General features: G+C 43.7%; 1 long non-coding RNA gene across 1 annotated transcript in view; it reads left to right on the forward strand.

The window, feature by feature from the left end:
* Positions 1-8,639, forward strand: part of LOC118331938 — a 49,634-nt gene that overhangs the window by 33,252 nt on the left and 7,743 nt on the right. The window contains exon 2 of the long non-coding RNA XR_004796906.1: positions 1,089-1,151. This is a non-coding gene — a long non-coding RNA (uncharacterized LOC118331938). The remainder of the gene's footprint in view (positions 1-1,088; positions 1,152-8,639) is intronic.

An 8,639-nucleotide genomic window follows, 5' to 3' on the forward strand; every position in this document is an offset into this window, starting at 1 on the left:
AACCCCCCCCCCCCCCAGAAGGTGCCAGATTTTGGGAGGAGGCAGGCCGGCTAACGTTTTGATTTAGACAAAAGATGTCTTCACAATGTCAGCAGAATACTTACTGGGAAGGCTGTGGCTTTCTGGTAGGAAATCATGTGATCTTCCCAGCCAAGGTTTTGTAATGGTGCCAGGCGAGAGAGAGAGAGAGAGAAAGACACTCAGAGGGAGAAAAGGGGGAAACTTTGAATAATGATGCCAGCTAATCGTTTTTATCCAGTTTTTTCTTCTCTTGTTCTTGTTTGTTTCGGAGAAAATGGCGGACAGCACATCGCTGAATTGAACCCGTACTGTCAGTGGGCTCAGTTTAGAAGTGCCCCTCGGTCTTTTCATCATTCCTCTCATTACCAGAAAAAAAAAACCCAAAACAACGGTTGTAACGCTCGCGGCTCATTGCTCACACTCGAGTAGAAAGCGTGGATAGAGAAAAATAGAGATGATAAATCAGACAGGATAGTAGAAATGTGGGTAAGTGGCATTTTCCCTCTCTTCTCACTTCAGACTTTCCTTTGTCGCACTGCGGCCGTAGGAATATTCCGTTGTTTGTGGCTCTCTGGCACTGGCACAGTTAATGGTAGCTGACCGTGGCATGCTTGATTACACTGGCATCCCTCTCAGGCTCTGCTGTCTGCTATCTGCGGTCTTGGCTAAGTTGAGCTAACCTCTTACCACAGCCACATTGCTGCTGGCCAGGAAGAGGGACTGCTATGGCATTCTGCGGGCTAGTTTGGGATAGCAGTCCACAACAGAGTTATGATTGTTATTATTATGGACTTAATTTCATATCTGGGAACTGCTGAGGCATGTGACGCTCCCAAACCGAGGCACAGCAGCTTCAGAATATGTAGCAATTTGCGTTTAAATGTTTGTTCCCCCCTGTGTGGATCTGATCAGTCAGAACAGTACCTTTCTCACCATCACACTACTCATTGGTTTCTTATTCAGTTTACTGATAGTGTTGCTAGTAAAGCATTAACTATTCAGTAAAAACAGCAGCTACATACCGTTGTGTGGTATTTAAAAAAAACCTTTCTTTTTCCTGTTTTCAGAGAGGCAAACTAAAATCTGACCCCAGGCACCGAAACCCCCAGAGCAAGACACTTCCATGAAGGGTAAGTTATCACAATCCTTTTACCATCTGTTTGATGAACTTTGATTTTTTGGGGGGTGAATCTCAACAAAGGCTCAGTTTCTCTAAATGACAGCTGAACTGAACTCTAAACCCTTTCGCTCCAGACTTTGGACTCACTGTCTCTTTCACGCTCTATATGAACGCTGAAGAACGCCTACACTGTCAGCTGACGTTCAGCACACTAGGCAAGAAGTTTTGAGGTCAAGTCATGTCGTGTGATTGGCATCTCTCTCTAAAACACATCGTCTGAGACACGTCACACATTCACTTTCATAGTTCTTTGTCACATCAGAGAGTACAGTGCTCAGATTTTATGATACATTTTTAGTCCTTTATTCAGTTACTTTGATACTTTGGCCATAACCATTTGGCACAAACCCGTAGATCCGATCTTGTGGCAAATCTGACAGCACAAGCTCGCCTCTGTGGGTCTTTGTCATTGTGGTGTGAACGTCGTCTTTTAACCTTTTTTTTTTCTTTTTGCTTGAATAACCTGTTTGGTGATATGAGTGTAGTGTAAAGTGTAAAATATAACAAATAGTCCCATGGCAGTACAAGTTAAAAAAAGGATCTTCCTCTAACATCCCAGCAATCTGCCTCCCTGTTAGTTAGCAAACGCCTTCATTGACTTGAAACTTGAAACTGAAATATGATGAGGGTGATGAGGCTTTGTGTTAGATAAGTATGACGAAGAGAAGTTTCGGCTAGAGGTTGGTATACTTGGCATAACAAATAGAGAAGAGGAATCCTAGTTGAAAATGTGTGCATCCGGGTTGAGGTAGTAGGTTGTATGGTTTAGAATTACACCCTGGGAGTTAACTGTACAACCTTCTAGCTTTCCTTGGAGTACACGTATGACATCAGTCTGTATAGAAAATGGTTTTGCTTATAATGCAGCACGCAGAATGGAATTTTCCAGTAGTGTCCTTGCAGTTATAATGCCATTATGTAGTGCTAATTGTCTTCATATATATGTAATTGTTGCCCATTTGAGGTTCTCATTTCATAGCTGACCTTTAGCCATGGTCAGCCTGCCTGCTGCGGCTCAAAACCTTCAATTAGCGTTAGCTTGACATGCTGTATTTTTAGACACAATGCATTGTGGTTAGTCGGAGTAACTGCACTGCATCGATTGCATTATGGTGTCACACAGAACAAATAAACGAGCAGTCTGTTGTTTTCCTCTATTTGTCTGTAAGTTCCCATATATCAAGTCCTGTTAATGACAGATCTCACGAATATGTGCAGTTGTATGCTAGTAAACAGGCCAAATGACATGTTAAAACTGTTGCTCACAACACAGTGGCATTTTGATCTCCAGCTGCGGTTGTAGCTATTACTGTGAAATTCAGTATGTAAAAAAAATGGAGTGTTAAAATGTTCTAAGTATGCTTTATTTATTGTCTTATTTGGAATTGCCATTTTCTAAACTAAGGTGTAATTGTGTGGTGGAACCTATTTCACACAACGATGGCTTCGCTTTTCAAACTGTTGCTCCATCTTTGCGGCCTGGTATTACACCTCAGCCTGTTTAGTCAGCGTGGGGCCGTGGCGTCTTCTGAATCAGTTGCATGCGAACCGTGTGCCAAGCATTATGATGCACAGATGGTTCGATATAAACACAAAGTATCAAATAAAATAATCATAATAAATCTGACTTGTTCTGTTTAACAGATTCTTCCCGGTGACTGCCATGCCCTGTGGTTTTACAGCATTGCCATTTGCACATTACATTTTAATATTTTTCAGCAGCTGGCTCAGGTTAGATACATTTCTCAGGGCTTGAGAGGTTTGATTATCATACCTAACAGTATTTAAAGCTGTTTGCCCAATGCTGCCATAGTAAACCTCAGTAATATTCCAGGTTTCCCAGCGTGGGAAAAGTTGAATGTTTATACGGTTGTTTCTGGGTCCTGTGATATATTGTCCGCAGTTCCATACAATGATGCATTTGTGATATGAGGTCTAGTTTCAGGTTGAAGCTTGCCTCTGCGACACTGAAGTCTCTGTTTACTGTAGACTTGTCCACTAGGCTGAATGCATCTGACTTCATCTCTGTCTGGCGCTAAGCCACGGCTTGTAAAATGACTCCAAAGCACCACACAGGAGAAAAATGGCCTAGCAGATCAACTAAAGATTTACCACAGTTTGTTACTCTTCAGGATGACTTGATTTGAAATGCAGCTTGAGTAGGGAGCCTTGTTGTAATTTGTGCTGTAGTTCTTTATCAACTTGACAGTGTTTTTTTCAGTTTGATGGATGGCACTGCCTTTGCTGTGTTTAGGGCCAGGGCTGAGTGGACCACCTTTCTGCAACCTTTGTCATTTATCCAATTAGCTCTTTGGTTTCAAGTGGTTGAGATAGCATCTTTTTTCATGGTGTGTGATGCTCAGAGTTTCTTCTGAACTGTTGTTGTACTTTGAAATTTTAAATCGAACACATACTCATTTACAGTGATACATTTATATATATTTTCTCTTTATATTTTTTAGGATTACCTTTGGCTAAAGGATTGTGTATTCATTAGATTTATAATAAGATTGATAATAACCAAGGCTATTCATTTTACATAAATAAAGAAGAAAAATGTAAACCATGCTCCCAAAGCTGTACAGCAAGGGACTAGTTTAACAGGCCGTCTTGTGAGGTTTTCTAATACACAAAGGTTCAATTCCTGAAATTGTCTTGGACAAGTCCTGGAAAACCCCTTACTTGTTTCAGTGCAGATATTGAATGGGATTAATTGGAAACGGCTATTTTTAGATCATCAGTAATTAAATTCAGAGTGATACTAACACCTCCGTTGAAGCCCAGTGATCCTGCTCAGCCTCACATCGCCAACAGAGCCATTGTCATCAAACAGGTTTCTGTGAGGGAATATGATCCTGGTAAATCCCAGGAAACCCAAGAACTTCTTTTATTGTGTATTTTGCATCCCCAATGCTAGGAAGAGCACACTTCCTCATTCAACCAAACATCAGCAGGGTTCATATCACCGCTGCTCTGACCTGCTCACGTGAAAAATGGTCCAACTAACCGCTGAAAAGCAGACGATGTGCGGTGTGTCACAGAGGGAATATTATGCTAGTCAGCTTCAAATGAAAGACTAATGTAGGCAGGAACTCATGTGCCTGCTTTATTTAATCAGAAATACATACCTTATTTTACAGTTTAGCCAAAGTGAAGAGCCTTCCTCTTGGTTAGCTCTCACAAATTTAACAGGGCATGGAGAGTCAAGATGTGCCTTGCTAAAGTTTATTTTAAGAACTGTGATTTTCTCATCTTTCCTCACCTCTGAACCTCAATGGTTCTTCCAGATGTGTAGAGGAAAGTGTCGCTGCTGAGAATCATGCTGCCTCAGCACTACCCTGTCCAGCTGCCCCAGCAGCACAGCTAAAAGTCATTGGTTCCAGCTGGGCCTTCATTTATGGGATGGTTGAACAAATAAATTATGGGATTAGATAGGGGCGGTTCAAGCCGCTGATTTTTTATTTTTGGTCTCCACTGCTGTAACAGCCCCTTTGAGAAGTCAGTTGGCTAGAAGTCTCAAGGTTCTTCAGCTGACTTTAAGAATTAATAAAATAAAGATTCTCTTTATTGAATTTGGTATGCTGCAGTCCAAATTATGTACAGCAGAAAGTGCTGGCAATGACTCAGTGTCACCTTTACACCAAATTCCATTAACAAGCAACAACAAGGCATTCAAGTATAAACCCAAATTAGTGTTTTTTGGACAAACAGCAACTAGAAAACAAGAAAACTATTCTTAAAAATACAAAGCTGTGTATCCTTGGCCAATTCAATATGCATTAGTCAGCCTTGAAACTTATTCACTGCTGTCTCTTACTACCAAGGCAAGAAAGTTGACTGTCCCCTATTGTGTGTACAGCTAAACTGACAAAAGATATGGAAAAGATTCAGAGCTCTTTATAGCTCCAGCTGAAGATAAATCTCACATAGTTAGAAAAGTAAAAACACACTGTCCCCAAAGTATGTGTATATCATTGTCAGTGGAGTGGATCTGGTACATACAGAGGGATCGCATTGCAGATTACACTTTAGCTTTTTTGCTTGGGGATCTGAGAAACCATATATATATAGGATATAACCCAGCACACAAGGGTATCATACTTTGTGATACTTTCTCTTCCTCAGGTGTTCGAGAGCCATCCAAGTCTATCACAGAGAGTGACACTCAAGACACAGCATACTTGTAAAATCAGCCAATTGCCGCTTACGTCTGTAACCGCTCTATGAGCAGTGATTGGCTTCTTTTTCTTGACGTCACAGACGAAAGCAGACCTTAGTAACAAATCGTCTGAGACCAGAACACTGTCAGTTCTGGCCAGACTGGTACTTTAGCTCCCCAACTCATAAAATCTCTCTTCCCTATAAAAGCGAGCAGCCTCGAGCACTATTTCCTCCCAAGGAAACATATTCACTTAATGTGGTCGGGTTAATGGCAAATGAATAATCATAACACACCAATGGCAGACGGGGGGTGTCATTGATCTGTCTGGAGTCAGCCCCTCTCTGCTTGCTGCATCAGCCACTCTCCCCCTATTGATACGCTCTTGCCCCTTGACCCCTGGGACAGATCAATGGCATTGATTGGAGAAGGGCAGGGACAAGGGCAGGATCTGCTGACTGGCCCGACAGCTAGTGTGACAAGACATGATCGTCATTAATGTCCCGCTGGCTGGCTGGCTGGCTGGCTGGCAAGGCGCTGTGCATCACATATTCCCTGCCTCCTGCTCCCCTCCCCCTCCTACCCCCCATCCTCCTCCTCATCCTCCTCCTCCGCTCTCCTCCTTTACCCCTCCTACCTCTGCTACTCCATGTTCCCATTCTGTGCTGCTTGCACTGACTGAGATAAGTCCATTGTTTGGATACCTGTCTGATGCTTGCCTGGCATCTGTGGCACAGATATGCATCTCCAGGCTGCGTGGAGATATTTTGAGCTTATTGTAGAAAAACGAGCGGTGTCATTGCAAGTGTCTGCTGCATAATGTCTCTTGGCTCATTGTGCGTGCTACTTACCAATCACAATGGAGCCGGTCCTATTTTTGGGCGCTTTGAAAAGCTCTGTCTTGGTACAATTCAAAAGCAAGTAAATTAGAATCTGCTTCAACTCTGTCACAACAACTTGGTTCTGTAGTCTCTGATCGATGGCAAATCCCACCCTAATAAGATACCTACGTGCCCTGATTCCCAACGCTTCTCTGAAAATATGTCATTGGTACATAACAGCGACCGGACTGTGTATCTGCTGTTACGCCGTTTGGCTCTTGTGGACCAATTTCAATCCGCCAATAGGTTATATTTCCCGTCTAGACTGGAATCGAAGCAAGAAACGTTTGTGTGTGTATGTGGAGGGGTGATGGGCGGGATGCGGCGACAGCTCCAGACTCTGCAGTGACACGGCTGTAATGGAGCTGATTGATCACCTATATGGCCGCCTGCTGGCCCCGCTGGCTTTAGCATACAGCAAACTCCCAACCCCCCGTCTCTGCGTCACACCGCCATCCCCAAGCCAATCTGCGAAGACCCACCATCCCCCATAGACTTCAACCTGGCCACGGTTTTGACATTGGCTGCAGGATTTACTTCTACACCTCTTCGGCCGGCATTTGGCTCGCACTGCTTCAGTATGTTTCTGGAGGATGGAAAGGTACCGCCGCATTTGCCATCTTTGATGAAGTGACATTTTCCAATCCAGCCTTTTTCTGTGTTGCAGCAGGGTTAAAAGCTGCTGTTTTGAATTAAAGGGCATAATCAATCAATGATAACATTTGCAGATCTCTCTCCCTGCCCCCTCTATGTCACACAGGGTCATAACCCTAATTTATCCAGGGTGTTAAAGGTGATTAAGCTCTGAGATTAGAACAAGCTGTCAAGGGCAGATCTCATTCAGACAGAAGGGGAATCTGAAAAATGTCTTCTTTTTTTCATAGTATTCTCATAGCATTATATGAAATATTACCTACCACAAAGATACATCACATTTACAGTCTCTCTCGCTGTGTCCATTATTGAAGCAGTTGTTAGCAAGTATTCTCGCTGGAGACGAATGTTTAGTTGACAGGAAGAGAAAATATACCACTGAAAAGTAAATTAACTTTGAAATGACCCATTGTTATTTGTGATCCTGCAAATTCCCGGAATACAAATGTAAACAGTTTTCAATGCATTTTATATTTAATAGCTATATGTGTGTATGAGTATATATAAGTATTCCATAGTATGGTGACATGATTTCTATATGTGAAGGCCCTCAGTGTGCTCAGCTGGTAGAGAGACACGTGTGTTTACGTGTAGAAGAAGACCCTTTATATGTATGCACTTTTGGAGCCATAAAATAAAATAAAAAATGCAATTCCTAACAAATAAGAAAAGAAAATAAGAGAGCACTTTGCAGTGATGGAGGAACTGATAATACTAGCCGTTGCTTTCCCCTCTGACTCAAACAGCCGTGTGCCTTACGCTGCTGCTTGCAAGCCTCGGTCACAATATTGTGACAGTGACTGTTTGTGTTTAATGCTCGCACTGACCACATCGCTGTCTGTGTGGCAGTTTGTGTGTGTGTTAGCTGAGCATAGTTGCCGTAGTGTCCATTCAAGCCGTGTTTGATATCTCTGTTTTTCGAGGGGATGTGTTAGTTTGTTTGCTGTCGCCTGTGCATGCGCTGCCTGTTCGGTCTGTGTGTGTGTGTCATCTGTCTCAGATGACTGTTTGCACTCAGTTTTTGTATCACAGGCTTTATCTGTTGATTAGTGTTTGTGTACGTGTTTGCATGTTAGAGTGCAAGCTGCATTTATGTTACAGTCCATGTTACAAGACAGTTGAATCGCTACAGTGCATCCTCCTCCATGGCCAACCAGTTCGCTGCAGAGTGTGTGTGTGTGTGTGTGTGTGTCTGTGCGCCGCTGGAAAAGAGGAGAAATTGATCAGCACAGGGAGGAACGTGTTCACCAGCAATGGCTGGATGGAGGGTGTGAGAGAGAGAGAGAGAGGGAGAGAAAGAGCGAGGGCTGTCGCTGCAGACTCCTGCTGCAGTATCTCACTTTGGGCAAGCAGCTGCAGACAGGGAGTAACAGACAAGCGAGACAAGCAGACAGGTACAGACCTGGTGTGATGGGAGGGGATGAGTGGGGGTTGGGGGTGTGGAGATAGTAGTAGAGGGCAGTAGATGCTGGAGAGGCAGGGCTTTGGGGGGTGGAAGGGTCAAATGGGGGAGGAGGGGTGGGTGAGTGAAAGGCACCGGGTTGCGGTAGCGGCAGCGGCGGCTGGAGGAAGCAAATGTTTTTTACTTTTTTTTCCCGGTGATGGCTGCCCCATCGTGTCGGACCTGTGACGATAGAGGAAGGAGGGAGAGGTGGAAAAATAAAAGTAGAGGGTGTAGATGACAGTGTCACGACATGGCTGATGTCCCAGTGTCTGGACCAGGGAAGAGGAGGAGAAGGAGGAG

Source organism: Morone saxatilis, unplaced genomic scaffold (assembly GCF_004916995.1).
Source record: "Morone saxatilis isolate NCDOM2014 unplaced genomic scaffold, NCSU_SB_2.0 Contig20, whole genome shotgun sequence".
Classification (NCBI taxonomy): domain Eukaryota; kingdom Metazoa; phylum Chordata; class Actinopteri; family Moronidae; genus Morone; species Morone saxatilis.